This window comes from Ovis aries, chromosome 15 (genome assembly GCF_016772045.2).
Source record: "Ovis aries strain OAR_USU_Benz2616 breed Rambouillet chromosome 15, ARS-UI_Ramb_v3.0, whole genome shotgun sequence".
Lineage (NCBI taxonomy): Eukaryota > Metazoa > Chordata > Mammalia > Artiodactyla > Bovidae > Ovis > Ovis aries.
The window spans coordinates 38245660-38265969 of record NC_056068.1 but is presented as its reverse complement, the minus strand read 5'-3'; the positions used below and the strand labels follow the sequence as shown (position 1 = coordinate 38265969).

General features: G+C 42.7%; 1 protein-coding gene and 1 pseudogene across 1 annotated transcript in view; both read left to right on the top strand.

The window, feature by feature from the left end:
- Positions 1-20310, top strand: part of SPON1 (spondin 1) — a 313267-nt gene that overhangs the window by 251102 nt on the left and 41855 nt on the right. The gene's annotated exons all lie outside the window — the stretch shown is intronic.
- Positions 1-20310, top strand: part of LOC132657872 (pyruvate dehydrogenase E1 component subunit beta, mitochondrial-like) — a 61757-nt pseudogene that overhangs the window by 22480 nt on the left and 18967 nt on the right.

Here is a 20310-nt window from a genome sequence, read left to right as displayed (position 1 = left end):
CAGGTTCTCTCTTCTTCCCCCAGAGGGTCTGCTTCCTGTCTCTGTCAAGCAGTGTGTGAAATAGCTGGTGGGCACTCAGCCACTTCAGAAAGAATGAATGCTTCCTTCTTACTGTGCCGTGGCCTCAGGGGTTCATATCTCTCTGACTTGTCGTCATGTGTACCGTCTGTCCCCCTGATAAAATACGAGCTCCTTGAGGGCAGGAACCACAGTGTCTTAATCATCTCTGTGTTCCCAGCACCTGGCCCACATAGTAGACACCTAATAAATGAGTGGGGAATAAGTGAGGTGTCAGTCCTGGATCAGACTGACATTTGTTCCAGGAGCATTCGGGTGCTAGGCACAGCCTGGCAGCCAATATATTCCTGGCCCTGGTGACAAGTGGGCAACGGGATTGCCTAGGGACCTGTGAAATGTGACCCAAGCCATGCCTCCTCCAACCGTTGGCTCGGTTCAGTGCCACAAGGAAGGCTGTGTGATGGTCTCAGGACAGATTAGGAACAGCCCAGCAAAGCAAACTGCAAACCCAATTGCAGGCGAGGTGGAAATGAGCTCTGACTGTTGACAGTTTGGATAGAATAACTGTGCTGTTTCTCAGCAGCGGAAGGCTGAATTCTGCTCTGGGCTGTGGGAAATGAACGAAGCACTAGGTGGGAAGGGAGGCAACTGAGCCCCATCTCAGCTGAAGAGGAAGCTGCCCTCCCCTGGGGCTTTCCCTGAATCGTTCCCACCTCCTAGGGCTTTTCCTGCTGTGTGGGTGCAGAAAGTTACCCTGCTCCCAAGCCTGTCCCCAACTCACTGCCATCTGTGCTGGATGCCATTTTATCTAGCTCACTTGGAAGAACCCAAATAAATACAGATTTCTTCTTCATCACATCAATTTATGGCACCTTCCTATTTCTTTCTCACTGCAATGTTCCTACCTTTTGTGGTCGCGTCCAACTTTATTGAAAAACAGCAGGAAAATTCATCCTTTGCTAGAAAAATTTAACAGTTAAATTCAGACTGTAAAGGCAAAGCTATCCAAGTCCTAGCCTCTCTGCCTAATTGAAAGGATGGACAGTATGTATCAGGCAAGGCAAGGGACCACTGCCTGAGAACAGGCAAGCACCCCATAAGAGCTGAAGGAGTTCAGAACCAGCACAGAAGGACCCCTGAGATTTGCTTGTGAGCGGGTGATGACCAAATTCCAATCATCACAACTGGGATATGTCCTCTAAAGTCAAATATATATTGTAGAGGTGCCACCTATCTGTATAGCACTGTAGCCTGGCTGAAGGAAGATATAGATAAGAGGGAGTGTCTAGCATGGTCTCCAGAAAGACGGTGGTTAAAGAAAAGGAATTTGTGAAGGTCTTCTTGCCTCAAAAGAGTAGCCAGCTGACATGATGGCTACTACAAAGCAAGTCTGTCCTTTTAATGGAGGTGAATACATTTGACTAAAAGAGCTCCATGACTCTGTCCATTAAAACCATTCGGCTACACCCCCTTGCTTCAACTACCTGCTTCCCAGGCAAAATTCTGTTAAGATATGTTGTTGTTCAGTTGCTCAGTCGTGTCTGATTCTTTGTGAGACCATGGACTGCAGCATGCCAGGCTTCCCTGTCCTTCACCATCTCCTGGAGCTTGCTCAAACTCATGTGCATGGATTTGGTGATGCCATCCAACCATCTCATTCTCTGTCGTCCCCTTCTCCTCCTGCCTTCAATCTTTCCCAGCATCAGGGTTTTTTCCAATGAGTCGGTTCTTCACATCAGGTGGCCAAAGTATTGGAGCTTCAGCATCAGTGATTCCAATGAATATTGAGGACTGATTTCCTGTAGGATTGACTGGTTGGATCTCCTTGCAGTCCAAGGGACTCTCAAGCATCTTCTCCAACACCACAGTTCAAAAGCATCAGTTCTTCGATGCTCAGCCTTCTTTATAGTCCAACTCTCACATCCATACGTGACTACTGCAAAAACCATAGCTTTGACTATACGGACCTTTGTTGACAAAGTAATGTCTTAGCTTTTTAATACACTGTTGAGGTTTGTCATAGCTTTTCTACCAAGAAGAAAGTGTCTTTTCGTGGCTGCAGTCACCATCTGCAGTGATTTTGGAACCCAAGAAAATAAAGTCTGTCACTGTTTCTATTGTTTCCCCATCTATTTGCCATGAAGTGATGGGACTAGATGTCATGATCTTAGTTTTCTCAATGCTGAGTTTTAAGCTAACTTTTTCACTCTCCTCTTTTACTTTCATCAAGAGGCTCTTTAGTACTCTTCACTTTCTGCCATAATGGTGGTATCATCTGCACAACTGAGGTTATTGATAGTTCTCCTGACAATCTTGATTCCAACTTGTGCTTCATCCAGCCCAGCATTATCCAGATGATGTACTCTGCATATAAGTTAAACAAGCAGATTCATTATCTGGATGAGGTACTCTGCATATAAGTTAAATAAGCAGGGTAACAATATACAACCTGGACGTACTCCTTTTCCAGTTTTGAAGCAGTCTGTTTTTCCATGTCCCATTCTAACTGTTGCTTTTTGACCTCTATACACGTTTCTCAGGAGGCAGGTAAGGTGGTCTGGTATTCCCATCTCTTGAAGAATTTTCCACAGTTTGTTATGATCTACCCAGTCAAAGGCTTTAGTGTAGTCAATGAAGCAGAAGTAGATGTCTTTCTGGAATTCTTTTGTTTTCTCTATGATTCAATAGATGTTGACAATTTGATCTCTGTTCCTCTGCCTTTTGTAAATCCAGCTTGAACATCTGGAATTTCTCAGTTCACATACTGTTGAAGCCTGACTTGGAGAAATTTGAGCATTACTTTGCTTATGGCCTAGTGGTTTTCCCTACTTTCTTCAATTTAAGTCTGAATTTTGCAATAAGGAGATCATGACCTGAGCCACAGTCAGCTCTTGGTCTTGTTTTTGCTGACTGTATAGAACTTCTCCATCTTTGGCTGCAAAGAAGGTAATCAATCTGATTTCAGTATTGACCATCTGGTGGTGTCCATGTGTAGAGTCTTCTCTTGTGTTGTTGGAAGAGGGTGTTTGCTATGACCAGTGCATTCTCTTGGCAAAACTCTGTTCACCTTTGCCCTGCTTTGTTCTGTACTCTAAGGTCAAACTTGTCTGTTACTCCTGGTATCTCTTGACTTCCTACTTTTGTATTCCAGTCCCCTATGATGAAAAGGACATCTTTTGGGGGTGTTTGTTCTAGAAGGTCTTGTAGGTCTTCAGAGAACCATTCAACCTCAGCTTCTTTGGTGTTAGTGTCTGGGTCATAGACTTGGATTACTGTGATATTGAATGGTTTGCCTTGGAAACGAACAGAGATCATTCTGTAATTTTTGAGATTGCACCCAGGTACTGCATTTCAGACTCTTTTGTTGACTATGAGGGCTACTCCATTTGTTCTAAGGAATTCTTGCCCACAGTAGTAGATATAATGATCATATGGATTAAATTCCACCATTCCAGTCCATTTTAGTTCATTGATTCCTAAAATGTTGATGTTCACTCTTGCCATCTCCTGTGACCACTTCCAATTTACCTTGATTCATGGACCTAACATTCCAGGTTCCTATGCAGTATTGTTCTTTACAGTATCAGACTTTATTTTCACCACCAGACACATCTACAACTGGACATTGTTTCCACTTTAGCTCTGCCTTTTCATTCCTTCTGGAGCTATTTTTCCACTCTTCTCCAGTAGTATATTGGGCAGCTGCTGACCTGGGTCATCAGATATGCAGATGACACCACCCTAATGGCAGAAAGCAAAGAGAAACTAAAGAACCTCTTGATGAAAGTGAAATTAGTAGAGTGAAAAAGCTAGCTTAAAACTCAACATTCAGAAAATGAAGATCGTGGCATCTGATCCCATCAGTTCAGTCGCTCAGTCATGTCCAACTCTTTGCAACCCCATGAATCGCAGCATGCCAGGCCTCCCTGTCCATCACCAACTCCCAGAGTTCACTCAAACTCATGTCCATCGAGTCGGTGATGCCATCCAGCCATCTCATCCTCTGTCGTCCCCTTCTCCTCCTGCCCCCAATCCCTCCCAGCATCAGAGTCTTTTCCAATGTGCCAACTCTTTATATGAGGTGGCCAAAGTATTGAAGTTTCAGTTTTAGCATCATTCCTTCCAAAGAACATCCAGGACTGATCTCCTTTAGAATGAACTGGTTGGATCTCCTTGCAGTCCAAGGGACTCTCAAGAGTCTTCTCCAACACCACAGTTCAAAAGCATCAATTCTTCAGTGCTCAGCTTTCTTCACAGTCCAACTCTCACATCTATACATGACTACTGGAAAAACCATAGCCTTGACTAGATGGACCTTTGTTGGCAAAGTAATGTCTCTGCTTTTTAATATGCTTTTCCTTACCCTACTGCTCTCCACCTGGGTGCCCTTTCCCAATAAAATCTCTTGCTTTGTCAGCACATGTGTCTCCTCAGACAATTCATTTCCAAGTGTTAGACAAGAGCCCAGTTTCGGGCCCTGGAAGGGGTCCGCCTTCCTGCAACAAATGGCAGCTCTGGCGGGGACTCTTCTTCTCTGAGACTGACATCCTGACCACTCGGGGTACTCAGGGGCCAGCTTGCCTGCCAATGGACCAGACCCAGCAGCCGCAACTGGGACCCTTTTGTCCCTGGTCTCCTCCTGACATGGACAACTGGCCAGAGTGCCCCGACTGGTAAGGAACAAGAGACTTTATTGACCTCTCTCCCCTTCTCTCTCTCTTTCCTCTCCTTAACCCTTCCTATCCTTCCCAGTTTTTCTAGTCCCCTAGTCCTGGATGCAGGAATCTGGTCGAAGGGCCCTCAGCCTGAGCTGAGGATTGGAGACTGATCACCTCCTCTTGGCAGAGAACTTGAATTCTGGTTCTGGTCTGGTCTGATTTCTGGTAGGGCTGAGTTCCAGTCCTCCCTTCTCTGGAGGCCCAGGGAAAAGCCCCATAATGCCTGGGTATCTGTAGGTGGCAGGAGTCGTCTGTAAGGCCACCCCTTTCGCAGCCGCCCACCTTCTGTCTCCCACCTCCTCCCCCTCTTCTTTCAACCTGGCTTCCTTTCCTCCCTTGAAATCTTTGATGTTAGTACTTGGATCTGAAGTTCTATCTCTCTATAGGAGGTTTTCTGGGAGACTGTGGTGCAGAGGTTAAAGCATCTGCCTGCAAGATGGGAGACCTAGGTTCGATCCCTGGGTTGGGAAGATCTCCTGGAGAAGGAAATGGCAACCCACTCCACTATTTTTGCCGGAGAATCCCATGGACGGAGGAGCTTGGTGGGCTACAGTCCACGGGTCGCAAAGAGTCGGACACGACAGCGACTTCACTTACACTTTCTTTCACTTAGGTTGATCATAACTCTCCTTCCAAGGAGTAAGCATCTTTTAATTTCATGGCTGCAATCACCATCTGCAGTCATTTTGGAGCCCCCCAAAATAAAGTCTGACACTGTTTCTACTGTTTCCCATCTATTTCCCATGAAGTGATGGGACCAGATGCCATGATCTTCGTTTTCTGAATGTTGAGCTTTAAGCCAACTTTTTCACTCTCCTCTTTCACTTTCATCAAGAGGCTTTTTAGTTCCTCTTCAGCTTTTGTCATAAGGGTGGTGTCATCTGCATATCTGAGGTTATTGATATTTCTCTAGGCAATCTTGATTCCAACTTGCCAGCATAGTGTTCTTCCAGCCCAGTGTTTCTCATGATGTACTCTGCATAGAAGTTAAACAGCAGGGTGACAATACACAGCCTTGACCTACTCCTTTTCCTATTTGGAACCAGTCTGTTGCTCCGTGTCCAGTTCAAACTGTTGCTACCTGACCTGCATACAGATTTCTCAAGAGGCAGTTCAGGTGGTCTGGTATTCCTATCTCTTTCAGAATTTTCCACAGTTTATTGTGATCCACATAGTCAAAGGCTTTGGCATAGTCAATAAAGCAGAAATAGATGTTTTTCTGGAACTCTCTTGTTTTTTCGATGATCCAGAGGATGTTGGCAATTTGATCTCTGGTTCCTCTGCCTTTTCTAAAACCAGCTTGAACATCTGGAAGTTCACAGTTCACATGTTGCTGAAGCCTGGCTTGGAGAATTTTGAGCATTACTTTACTAGCATGTGAGGTGAGTGCAATTGTGTGGTAGTTTGAGCATTCTTTGGCATTGCCTTTCTTTGGGATTGGAATGAAAACTGACCTTTTCCAGTCCTGTGGCCACTGCTGAGTTTTCCAAATTTGCTGGCATGTTGAGTGCAGCACTTTCACAGCATCATCTTTCAGGATTTGAAATAGCTCAACTGGAATTCCATCACCTCCACTAGCATGGCAAATAGATGGGGAAACAATGGAAACAGTGAGAAACTATTTTCTTGAGCTCCAAAATCATTGCAGATGGTGACTTAAGCCATGAAATTAAAAGACACTCCTTATAAGAAAAGCTATGACCAACCTAGACAGCATGTTAAAAAGCAGAGACATTAGTTTGCCAACAAAGGTCCATCTAGTCTAAGCTATGGTTTTTCCAGTAGTCATGCATGGATGTGAGATATGGACCATAAAGAAAGCTGAGCACCAAAGAACTGATGCTTTTGAACTGTGGTGTTGGAGAAGACTTTTGAGAATTGCTTGGACCACAAGGAGATTAAACCAGTCAATCCTAAAGAAAATCAGTCCTGAGTATTCATTGGAAGGACTGATGCTGGAGCTGAAACTCCAATACTTGGACACCTGATGGGAATAACTGACTCATTGAAAAAGACCCTGATGCTGGGAAAATTGAAGGCAGGAAGAGAAGAGGACAGAGATGGTTGGATGGCATCACCAACTCTATGGACATGAGTTTGAGCAAGCTCCAGGAGTTGGTGATGGACAGGGAATCCTGGCATGCTGCAGTTCATGGAGTCTCAAAGAGCTGGACACAACTGATCAACTGAATTGAACTCACCTGGGAACTTCATCTTTCAGTGTCCTATCTTTTTTCCTTTTCATATTCTGTTAAGATTATGGCTTCTCAAAAAGACTTGACAACATATGGCTGTTGTGCTACCAAAGCACTCCTGTGTCTGTGTGTATTTGAATTGTGTCCGATGCTTTGCGGCCCCATGGATTGTAGCCAGCCAGACTCCTCTGTCCTTGGAATTCTCCAGACAAGAATACTGGAGAGGGTTGCCATTCCCTTCTCCAGGGGATCTTCCTGACCCAGGGCTGATGGCTCAGACCCAAGCCCTCATAGATACATAAAGTCCATTTGACTGTCCTATTTCTCACTGTTGAGTATTTCTTCTACATCTTGACAATTTGGTAGTAGGAACCATTTCCTCTTGATAACCTCTGCACATACCACCAAAATCAAGGTGCTGGGCCAGGAAAGGACAGGTACTCGCTGGACATGGTCCAGCCAACATCCTAGGTGACAAAGCTCTTAAATTCCGCTATTGGAAGGTGACTGTTCTTCCACATCTCTGTCTTCAGAAGGCAGTATAAAAGTTAAGTAACAATGATAGTCTTTTTATTATTACCTTCAAAGGTGACACTGTTAGGTTGTTTTAAGCACTTCTTTGAAGTGATTTTGCTCCCCAAATTTTCTAATTTTTGTTCATTATATATTTGAAAAGGACTTTAAATTGCCTGGGATAGAAAATGAAAACATAACAAGCTATACACTCTGACCTTAAAAACATCTATAATATAACATCATAAAATATAATTAGAATTCCATTTCAATATCACATTACAGATCTATGACTTAAAGGTAATTTGTGTCATCTGAATATGATGGTGAGCTGATGGCTGAATTAGATTTTCAAGATAAAAACAATTCATCCTGCATTAGGAGTTATTACTTTAATTGAATAATATCTGGATCATGCCAGTGGTGGTAATGTTAATGTTATTACCCATTATCTTGGTGATGTTCACCCTACTGTTTCCAGAGGAAATATAGCCCATTAAATGGAGAGAAGGATTAAAATAGAAAAAAAAGCTACAAGTTTTCATGCCTCATTATGCCAAGGTCAGGACAAAGGAATGGCCCTGACCTCAAAACAGGACAGAAGATCTGGCCTGGGCTAAATACTTGAACTGCAAGAGAAGTTCCTTCTGCCATGGATGAGTCCTTTCAACTTTCAATGTTTGCAATAACCTATCTTTCTTAAAATTAGCATTAATTAATTAATTCCTTTGTTCACTTACCCATTCATTCCTTTAACCAGCTCATAATCTACCAACATATTTTGTGCACCTTCATGAAACCATGAATGGTGTCAGACCATGAAGAACCGAAGATGATTTAGTCAAGGAGGGAGGGCTAAGTATTATTGGAGCCTATTGTATCTCAAACAATACAGTGGAATCTTCCAGACAATATCTGATTTATTCTCCATTGTAACTCAAAAGTAGATAGAGTCACTGTACTCATTTTATGTATGAATAAACTGAGGATCAGACCGGTGAAATGACTTGCCAAAAACTTCATAGTTAGAAAAAAAGAATTGGAATTCAAACCTAGGCCTGCTACATTTCAAGACCTAGGCTGTTTTCATTGCACCTGGAATTTGGACATAGAACATAAACCCAGTTTTTAAAAATTACAATGCAGTGTGATAAATGATGCAACTGATATACAATATATATAGCAGGACAACCATGGTAGCGAAATCCAGATCCCACTCTGGGGAGACTTCCTGACACTTTCAAGCAGTGGGAAATATCTGGATGGTCCTAATGTGTCCTCCAGAGCTCCTTTACATCCGTAACCTCATCACACAACTCTCCCTCCATCTCCCCCTAATAAAAAACCTGGTCTCTGTGTGTGCCTTCCCAACCTCCCAAGGGAAGGGCATTTGTCCCCCTGCATCCTACATAACTCAAAGCAGAAGGACGGGTCAGGCTTTATCTTGTTTCCATCACCTCCTCACATCCCACTTTATGGAAAAAACCATGCTCCTTCAAGGCTCCTCACACCCAGCCTCTGTCCCCCTGGCCTCTGCTACCTACCAACCTTCTGGTCACTGCCAGCCCTCATTGAAGGTTTTGGCCTTGAGATCACTGTTTTCTCCAACCCAAGTCAGCAGTTTTTGCTGGGACTAAGATTACTTTCAACTGCAATGGGAACTGGAGTTATATCGGCCTCATAAGATATTTTATTACCTTGTGAAGTCCATCAGGAACTCAGTAGCAAGTGATACAATGGACTAAACTCAAAATAAATACCTCTGGCAAAGCTTTATGTAAGCACTCAAAAAAAAAAAAAAAATCTTTCCAAACTACATTTTCCTCATAACATTCCAATCTCTTCCTTGTTCAGGCCCTGTATCATTCTCTTTCTCATCGTCATAACCCAGATCCCATCGAACTATGACAGGTGACACAAGCCTTATGTGAAGAGACAGGAGACCTGTTTAGGAAGTCTGTGTCCTCAGAAATTGCACCTTATCATCATCTTGCGGTGCCTTAGTGTCTTGAGACACACAGCAAAGGTCCCCATATGCCATTTCATTGACCACAATCATTTTGAGAACATTTAGAAACCTTCTGTGCCCCACCCAGAGATTTGGATCCAGTAGCTCTGAGGCCGGACTTGAGCATCAGTAGACTGGGAAAGTCTTCAGTGAATTCTGAAGCACAACCAGTTCGGGGAGCACTGACACATAGCCCTTGCCCAAGGATCTATATCTTGACACCCAGTGAGTGTCTTGAGTTCTTCCTCCCTCATATTCACCATCATTAGGTCAGAAAAATACCACTGGCTCCAGCTTAAGGCTGCCTGCTGCCACCAAGGATGGGCTAGTAAATGATTAGCAGTTGGTTCTTTGGAGAAAAAGAAAACTCTGGTTTGTAGTGTTTGCTGATTTCCATGGTGTAAATATTCCCAATGCAGCCAATATCAAGCTACTTGTGTGATGTTGCTGAACACAGAGTTGGAAAGAGATGTACGTAATCAACTCTCATGAGTCAGATAAATCTGATCCATTATTGAACCACCAGCCTTTACTTATCTCTCAAAATCAAACAAACTACCACCTAAGATGTAGGGGTCTCACTCAGATCCTCCAACACAGCCATTACCTCCATTTTTTATAAAAGCTCTTGGTGTATTAGAAAGTGGAGAAGATGCTATAACAGGATTGATAAAATTGGAGTATTGCTTTAATACAAAACTTTCATGCAATGGAACTATGTTAATCTCAAGATAATTTACAAGAGTTATAAAAATATTCATTTGTACTTCACCATCGATGGGGTCGGTCAGTAGTGGGAAATGTTAAGAGTTTTAAGAAGAGCTTCTTCATTCAGTTCTATTGGTGTTATCTCTGTAACTCTGGAGATCATGCCAGACTCTATAATGTGAGGCTTTTGTGAATGTGAAAATTTAAGTGAGTTCCCGCGGTCCTGTCTCCACTTTCACCTCCAGTCCCCTAGCCTGCCAACTCCCCATCCCAATCTGTATAGATGCTGCACAGTTTTTTCCCTTCGACTTTCTGTTCTTTGCTTCTCAAGAATTTTCAAAGCCAGCCAAGAAATTCCTCCTCTCTGCAAAGGAGGAAAAATAGTTTTCACTCTACCTTTCTAGGTTCTTGGCTGAGACCCCCCCCCCTTTACATAATAAAAGACAGATTAGCAGAGGGGAAAAAAAAAACAATTTTAATCACATACATGGGTATATACGTGTACTTACATAACGGGGGCCCCAGAAAGATTTGAGACTCAAAAGGCAGCCAGGTAGTTGAGGCTTATATATTTATTATCCTGAGCCAAGGGAAAGGATAAGGGTCTGGAGCCTTCAAAGGGGAGAGAGACAGCTCACAGGAAGATGAAAAGAGGAGGGGTATGGTAAACAGAATCTGTGCTGCCATGCACATCAGTCCTCGGGTGGAAAAGTGATCTCTAGTAATAGCGCTCTTCCCTTTCTAATGTAAATTTCTCTTACAAAAGGGTAACCTCTACTCTGTTTGCAAAGCTTCTCCTGTGTCTGTGGTTTCTCAAAATAATGAGCTCAAAATAATCCTTATGCCAGAGAGACATATTTCAGGGTGGCATATTCTGTTTCACTTTACCTGCCACTTGACCTTACCTGGATCACAAAAGAGCTAGGTGACAAGGATTAAATGTAACAAAAAAAGATGGGGAAGACCAGCTCCCTTCTGCACACTGAGGATCCGCAGTTAGTTACAAATGATGGGCTCTGTTTTCTGGCTCCAGTCCAGCAAGAAATCTGGCAGAGAAGAGCTTTTTTCTGGGTGTCATTTACCTTATTTCCCTGAGCCGCTTGTGGCAGGAATATTATAAGCAAACCAAGTTTTGATCAGTTGAAGCCTATCTAAAGGCTCTAGAATCTGCTGCTTATTCATTCATTAAACAAACATTTATTATCTTCTTGTGCCAAATCGTGGGCTAGAGAAGCAGGTAGAGGGATATACCAATGAATGACAATCCTGAATATTCACTGGAAGGACTGATGCTGAAGCTCCAGTACTTTGGCCACCTGATGTGAAGAGCCGACTCTTTGGAAAGTTCCCTCATGCCAGAAAAGACTGAGAGCAAGAAGAGAAGTGGGTGACAGAGGATGAGATGGTTGGATGGCATCACTGCCTCAATGGATGTGAGTTTGAGCAAACTCAGGAAGATGGTGAAGAACAGGGAAGACTGGCGTGCTGCAGTTCACGGGGTCACAAAGAGTCAGACAAGACTGAGGGCCCAAACAACAAGACACAGCTGCACCCCCTGGAGGCATTGGAAGTGGGAGGAAGGGATACTTGATATGGACAAGGCTAACTGCAGGCTGAAGCGACTTAGCACACACGCAGGCCCGCAAATGCCGTTCAGTGAGGCAGGTCCCATGACTGAGGTCAACATAGGATACCCTGGAAGCACAGAGAGGAGCAGTTACACCAAACTGAAGCCTTGAGCTCCATTCTAATGGACAAGGAGGCATTATCCAGTGAGAAAGGGATAAAGACACCTCAGGGAGATGGTTGTTTATGCAAAGGTATGAAAGCCTGAAATAAAGCATATCTACCTTAGAAACTATAAGCAATTCAGTAGGGAGACAGGTATCCTGATCACTTCAGTTCAGTTCAGTCACTCAGTCGTGTCTGACTCTTTGCAACCTCATGAACCACAGCACACCAGGCCTCCCTGTCCATCACCAACTCCCGGAATCCACGCAAACCCATGTCCATCGAGTCAATGATGCCATCGAACCATCTCATCATCTGTCGTCCCCTTCTCCTCCCGCCCTCAATCTTTCCCAGCATTGGGGTCCTTTCCAATGAGTCAGTTCTGTGCATCAGGTGGCCAAAGTATTGGAGCTTCAACTTCAACATCAGTCCTTCCAGTGAACACCCAGGACTGATTAATTTCCTTCAGGATGGACTGGTTGGATCTCCTTGCACTCCAAGGGACTCTCAAGAGTCTTCTCCAATACCACAGTTCAAAACCATCAATTCTTCAGTGCTCAGCTTTCTTCACAGTCCAACTCTCACATCCATACATGACCACTGGAAAACTATAGCCTTGACTAGATGGACCTTAGTCGGCAAAGTAATATCTCTGCTTTTTAATACGCTGTCTAGGTTGGTCATAACTTTCCTTCCAAGGAGTAAACATCTTTTAATTTCATGACTGCAATCACCATCTGCAGTGATTTTGCAGCCCAGAAAAATTAAGTCAGCCACTGTTTCCACTTTTTCCCCGTCTATTTCCCATGAAGTGATGGGACCGGATGTCATGATCTTAGTTTTCTGAATGTTGAGCTTTAAGCCAACTTTTTCACTCTCCTCTTTCACTTTCATCAAGAGGCTCTTTAATTCTTCTTCACTTTCTGCCATAAGGGTGATGTCATCTGTATGTCTGAGGTTCTTGATATTTCTCCCGGCAATCTTGATTCCAGCTTGTGCTTCTTCCAGCCCAGTGTTTCTCATGATGTACTCTGCATAGAAGTTAAATAAGCAGGGTGACAATATATAGCCTTGACGTACTCCTTTTCCTATTTGGAACCAGTCTGTTGTTCCATGTCCAGTTCTAACTGTTGCTTCCTGACCTGCATATACGTTTCTCAAGAGGCAGGTCAGGTGGTCTGTATGCCCATCTCTTTCAGAATTTTCCACAGTTTATTGTGATCCACACAGTCAAAGGCTTTGGCATAGTCAATAAAGCAGAAATAGATGTTTTTCTGGAACTCTCTTGCTTTTTCAATGATCCATTGGATGTTGTCAATTTGATCTCTGGTTCCTCTGCCTTTTCTAAAACCATCCTGATACTTAAGCATCAGATACAAAGTATCAGGCACCTGATACTTTGACATCAGAGGACCCTGGGCTCAGATTCTGGCTCCTCTGATTGTTAGCTGTGTGCATAGATAAGAGAGAGAATTGTTGGGTTTCTCTGAGCCTCAGTTTCCTCATCTATCAAGCCCATCTTATTGGACTGTTGGCATAGAGATGAGATAATGTATGTAATATATCCAGTGTGGTACCTATCCACCCAGAACTTGATGGCTGGTTTGGTGAGAAGGATAAAGTTGAGGATGAAGATGGATAGGAGGCTGGAGGAGTGAGCAGTGACAAAGTATGAAGCTTTGTGTTCCATGCTAAAAAATTTGGACTTTATTCCTAAAGGCAGAGGAAGAATTTCAAAAAGTAGAGTAGCCTGGTCAAATGAGTGCTTTAGAAAGGGCCCCATGATGGATTGGAGGAGGGAGTGGGAAAATAAAATGGAAGCTAGAAGGCTCTTACACTAATATAAAGGCTTCGAGGGGGACCCTTTCTGTAGTGCAGCTGATGGAAGCTGTTCCCTATGACTTCTGAACACAGGCTGTGAGTTTTATTAGGCCAGGTCTACTCACTCACAGCAGGGCCCAGCTACATGGAAGAAGATAGAATCCAGGCTCCTATTATCATTGGAACTAAGCTGCTTCGGTGATTCCATAAATGTCACACTCTAGCACGCTGAAGTGGATTTTTTCAGCTTAAAATGGAAAAAGTAGCAGTGGTTATCAGTGGGTGGTGGGATTACTGGTTGTTTTTATATTATTCTTTCCCTCTTTCTCCATTTTCTAAATGATCTACAATGAACACACTTTTGTAATAAGGAAAACCCATTATAAAAGTTTCTCATATGAAAACTACACATAGTTTCTGTCAAAACAGCAATTCTTTCCTTCCTACCTGAGTAAAGAAATGCTCAACTGAATTACAAATGGTTAAAAAAAAAAAATTGTTGACAGGATCCAGCTTCAAACTTCTCAGCTATTTATTTTCTCCCTTCTGCTATGGAAAATTGTGCTATGCTCATGAAGATGGACTGTAGATGTGTGAGTGGTCTTGAGTTTGAAAAATAATAGTTGTTTTTATTGTTACGGCTTCAAGCTGAACACGGAAATGAATTATTTCCATGATTTATCCTTCAGAAAACAAGAAGTACAGAAAAATTGCCCAATAGTTAGAGATGATTGGATTATTGATATTTTCTTTTAAAGAAGATAAAACATCACATCAGAGAGATACCTAAGTGGCAATATCTCCACACTCAGCCTAGCTTGTAAAAGTAAGGAGTTGCAGGTGGGCCAAGTGGTGAAATTCAGCAGGAACTACAGACAGAGGTTTAAGAACTGAGATATTCCAGCACTGTGTTCCAAAGCCCTGGCCTAAATCCAATGTATATCCGTAAATGTACCTTTTACACTTCACTAGGCCATCTTCCAAAGAGGTGGCACCTTGATTACAATCTTCATTTTGGATTTTTCTAAAACAATAATAATGAAAACTGTTCACATAAATTTATGGTTCATAAATATTTAGTCCTCACAATGTGAGTTAACAGTCGCATTTTAGAAATGAGGGAAGTGAGGCTCAGAAAAGCTGACTGATGGGCTTGAGGTCACACAGCCAGAATATGGAGAGACAGGATTCAGATCAGCTGTTTAAAACCTAACAGCTGTGCCACTTCCACTCCTCCCTTCTACTGACTGCTCTTAGTTATTTCATTTTCATTAGACTCACTAATTGAAAGGGCAAAGTAGGGCCCATAGGAATTATATTAGTTCTGATTGTTGTTGTAATAAATTACCATAAATTTAGTGGTTTAAGATAACACAAGTTTATTCTTTTATAGTTCTGGAGGTCAGAAGTTCAAAATGAGTCTCAATATCATGGTGCTGGCCAACTTAACTTCTTCAGGAGGCTCCGGGAGGCTTCTTATCCTTTCTAGGATATCAGTGGCTGCTGGCATCCCTTGGCTTGTGGCCACATCACTCCAGTCTCTGCTTCTGTTCTCACATGGCCATCTCATCTTCTGTAATCAAACTCTCTGTGTGTCCCTCTCCTAAGGACATTGAGATTTAGGGCCCACTCTGTAAATCCAGAATAATCTCCCCATCTCCTGACCATTAATCACATCTGCAAAGTCCTTTTGGACACAAAAAGCAGCATCTAAAGTTTCCCAGGATTAGAAATTGGGTATTTTGGGGGGCCATTAATTAGCCTACCACAGGATATTTATTTCATTGATTGAGTGGTCCTTGAATGTAAAATTCTCTGAATTTAAATCTAGGCCATAGCTCTTCTTAGCTTTGCTTTATTGTTTTTTTATTTTAGGGAATATTTTTATGTTTTTCAGAAAATACCTTTTTACGGCTATTGGAGGATAGTTGACTAACCATGTTATGTTAGTTTCAGGTATAAAGCAAAGTGATTCTGTTATACATATACATGTATCTTTTTTTTTTTTTTTTTTGCAAACTGTTTTCACTTTTAAGTTGTTACATAATGTTGAGCAGAGTTCCCTGTGCTATACAGTAGGTCCTTGTTGGTTATCTATTTTAAATACAGCGGTGTGCACATGTCAGTCCCAAACTCCCTAACTGTCCTTTACCACCCCCCCCACCGCCCCGCCCCGCCAGTAACTGTAAGTTTGCTGTAAGTCTGTGAATCTGTTTTGTAAATAAGTTCATTTGTGTCATTTTTTTAGATTCCATAAATAAGTGATGTCATACCATATTTCATCTTCTCAGTCTGACTTACTTCCCTCAGTATGACAGTCTCTAGGTTCATCCACGTTGTTGCAAACGACATTTCATTCTTTTTTATAGCTAATATTCCATTGTATATGAATACCATATCTCCTTTGTCCACTCCTCTGTCAGTGGACATTTGGGTTGCTTCCGTGTCTTGGTTATTGTGAACAGTGCTGCTATGAACATTAGGGTGCAGGCATCCTTTCAGACCATGGTTTTCATTTTTAGTCTTTCACTTGAGGCCGTTGGGCTTTACTGCTTGCTTGCTGGCTAGCTTTTAAACAAATTTAACTCAGACTCCCTGTTGGAAGTCACTTTCCTAAAACTGGATCTTCTTGCTGTCTTCCAGGGATGGAGGCAGACAGCAGAGCTTCTCCAGTTTGGAAAGGGCATGGAAAGAAGTGCTTTCTTTACTGTTAGGCCTTTCCTGCCTGTTGCCATATATTAAGCACTTACTGAGTATCAGAAATTGTGCAAGCATTCTACATTCAATGATAGCTCATTTATATCTTGCAAGCAGCCTATAAAGTAGATCTCACTAGCCCATTTTAGAGATAAGAAAATCAAGGCCCACATAATAATATATCCAAGATTGCACAGTTAAACCTCAGAGCCTCCAAAATTAAAAAGCTCTTCATACCATGCTGTTGCAAAATTGGAGAATTTCCAAACTGGAGTAATGTATGGACCTCTTTTAAAGAGCACATATAAGCTCATAAACCCTTAGGGTTAAATTATAATTATATTCATCATCATATTATTTAAGTATGGGCAAAGATAACTAGATATTAACTCCCTACGCTTATAGCTCTCCCATGACTATAAAAGCAAAATAACAATAATAATAATACATACAAAGCTACGAACCTTTTAAAATGCTAATTAGGAGCATTGCATTAGTGCAGTGGGTGATGCCGTTTGCTGAAATTAAATGACTGTTCACGATCTAGATTTGATGCTGACTACCCTGCCGTGGGCATTTGGTGAACCTGTGCACTAGCTCTGGTCCTCTGGCCTTACTCACTTCTCCCACTGCTCTCCATCCACCAACATCACACATGTCATTTGGGCTTTACCTGGTGAGAATGTCATTGACTTGTTAACTTTTTAGCCACTGACTATAGCAGCTGGGGTCACTGGGCAGCAGACTTGAGTCAAGATTAGCTGAAGTTGTCAGGGAATGCTCTTGGGAACCACTTCTGTGGAAGGGAGCAGGACGGAGCAGAAACAGGCAGAGGGAGAAGCTGAGTTGTAGGCCCACAGAAGGCTTCTGCCAGCATCACATGAAGCAGTTTTATCCAAGCAACACAATCTCTCCAAAAGAACTGACAGCTAAGGGCTACCTTTTAGCATCTTTCTCAGCAGCTGAAGAGGGACCTGGGCAGAGAAAGACAGTCCACTACACTAGCCCACAGTCAAGTTGGAGGGAGCAGCAATAGATGTAAACTTAAATGCAGCCTGGCTACTGAAATTGCCAGCCAGTTCTTCGTTATAAGATCTTCAAGATCATCTATAATATTCTTTTTTTTAATTTTTTTAATTGTGGACCACTGTTTTTAAAAGTCTTTATTGAATTTGTTACAATATTGCTTCTGTTTTCTGTTTTTGTTTTTTGGCCTTGAGACGTGTGGGATCTTAACTCCCCAACCAGGGATGGAATCCACAACCCTCTGCATTGGAAAGCGAAATCTTAACCACGAGACCATCAGGAAAGTCCCTGTAATATTCTTGAATTGATTTTTTAAATTACCATAAAAATAAAACATGTTTACATTCCCATAGAGAACTTAGAGACCCCAACAACATCTTCACAGATCTATAGGGCTCCTCAGACCTCATTCTGAGACAGAAGAATGTCAGGAAGCATCCAGTAACTATACTGCTGTGAATTAATACATAAACCTGTAACCGGTCCATGGCGTGAAAATCACTAAGTTCCATGAACCACAAAGTTCTTTAGGTGGCAATAATAATTTCTAGATCTTCTCATATTTCATGTGTAAAATATTTGGGAATAAATACTTTCATTTGTTCAACATTCACTCAGTATATCTAATCAAGCATCTGCTGTGAGATGGGTGCTTTACTAGACACCTTCTGGAGGGAAAGACACATAACTGAGCACGTGAAGTGAGCAGATAATCACATGATTGAAATCATGGAAAAGGATGATCTGAGAATCTGCGGCCATCAAAAAGGCGTTGCCAGAGGCAAGGGGGGTAGAGAAATGGGGAGATGCTGGTTCAAAGACACAGAGTTGCAATTGGATGTCGCAACGTGTAGGAAATTAATCTAGAGATATATGTATGACATGATAACTGTCATTAACAGTACTATTTTATATGCTGGAAATTTGCTGAGAGTAGACTTCAGCTGCTCTCATGACTAAAAGAAAAAGACCTATGTGAGGAGATGAATATGTTAATCAGCTTGACTGCAATGATCATTTTACTATGTCTATCATGTTTTACTATGTGCAAACATTATGTTGTACATCCTAAAGATGTAAGTTTCTATTCAAAAGAGTAAGGAAGACTTTTTCCATGGAGGAGTTGCTCGAGGGGGCCAAGATAAGGACATGCCAGGCAAAGGGACTCACAAGTCTTGAAAAGAAGCTGGGCATGGCAGGTAATGAGGAGATTAGGCTGAAAGGTGGATTAGGCAGAAGTGGGAGATTCTACTGAAAGAAGCGGGGGTAGAGACATTGAAATATAACTAAGTAATCATGACTTCTCTTTTCCTTTCCATTCACCTTGTCTTTTACTTACATTTATCTCACTCAGTCCTCATAGGTTACTATTAACCCACTAGAGGACACACCCCACAAGAGTAGGGTCTGTATTGCTGTGTCCACTGCCCTATGGCCCAGAAACAGCATCAACCTCAAAAATAAGAAATTGACTCAAGAGGCAAAGCATTTATTTAGGATCAGAGAATTACAGTTTGGAACATACAGATTCAGGTAGAAACCCAAATAGTGTCCTAATTATAAGAGAGAGAATCAGGGTTTTTGTTGGAAAAAAAGAAGAAAGTTACTTGTAAGGAGAGTTCATTGGTGCTGACAAGCAAAGCTAGATTCCTAGCTCAGGTGAAGTGGTCACTAGGTAAAAGTGAAACCCGTCCTTTCAACATTCTTGCTAACTGCTTGGAATATTGGTGGTTTAGTCCATTTCAGAGGTTGAGATACAGGATTCGCAGGGCAGCTCCCCTGAAATGGCTGTACTTGACTTCATTTAAAAATTCTTGGTCACACAGCTTGCAGGATCCTAGTTCCCTAACCATGATCTCACGTGGGCTCAGCCCACATCAGCTTGAAGCAGCATTTTGGTTCCCGGCCGGAGACGGAGATCAGGCCCCAGCAGTGAGAACACCACATCCTACCACTAGACCACCAGGGGCCAGGCGCCAGTGACAAGGCCCTGGCTCATCAGCTGTGTAGGAATGAATTACCACAAAACAATGAAAAATAGTGAAGCAAGTAAAGTGTTTATTAGGAGGAAAATGAGTAGGTGTGGCTAGACATACAGGCAGGCTCAGAGAGCACATCATACCCTCATGTAGTTTGAATCACTTTTATGGGGCCTTTCTTCCTGGTTTCCTTTGACCAATCATCTTGCTTTGCCTGGTCCTGAGTCCTATTTGGTTTATCTCAAAGTCCTCCCATGTGTGCCTCCACATCTCTTAGCCAAGATGGACTCCAACAAAGAGGCCTATGGGCAGCTTGACATCACTTACTACGAGGTGACGCCCCCCTCTCTTTTGACCTCCAAGGAGCCTTTCTGCGCATGTGTGGTCAGGAAGCTCTCCTTAACTTCGCAAATGGGAAATATGTGGTCTTTCATCTGGGCAGGGCCCAGCCTCTTCCATCATCTTGCTTTTATGGAGTTCCTGCTATTATGGCGTTTCTTCTACAGGGAAGACAGTTCAGCCTGGGGCCCATCTGTCTCCTGCCTCAACCAGGGATCAGACTCGTGACCTCGGCAGTGAAAGTACAGAGTCCTAACCACTGGACTGCCACGGAAGTTCCTGGGATGGCTGTATCTTAAATGGCTGCCCTCCCATCACCATCTTCACCCACTAGTGGGCACGCCTCACAAGAGCAGGACTGTGTCACTTGTCCACTGGCCCCATGCCCCTTGCCCAGCGCAGTTTCTGACCATAGAAGGAACTCAATAAATACATGTTTTACACACTGAGATATCTGCTCAGGAAGGATGAGCAACTTCCCCAAACTAACACAGCACATAAATGGCAGAGCCAAGAAATGGACTTGGGTCTGCCTTATTCCACCACACCACCATTTA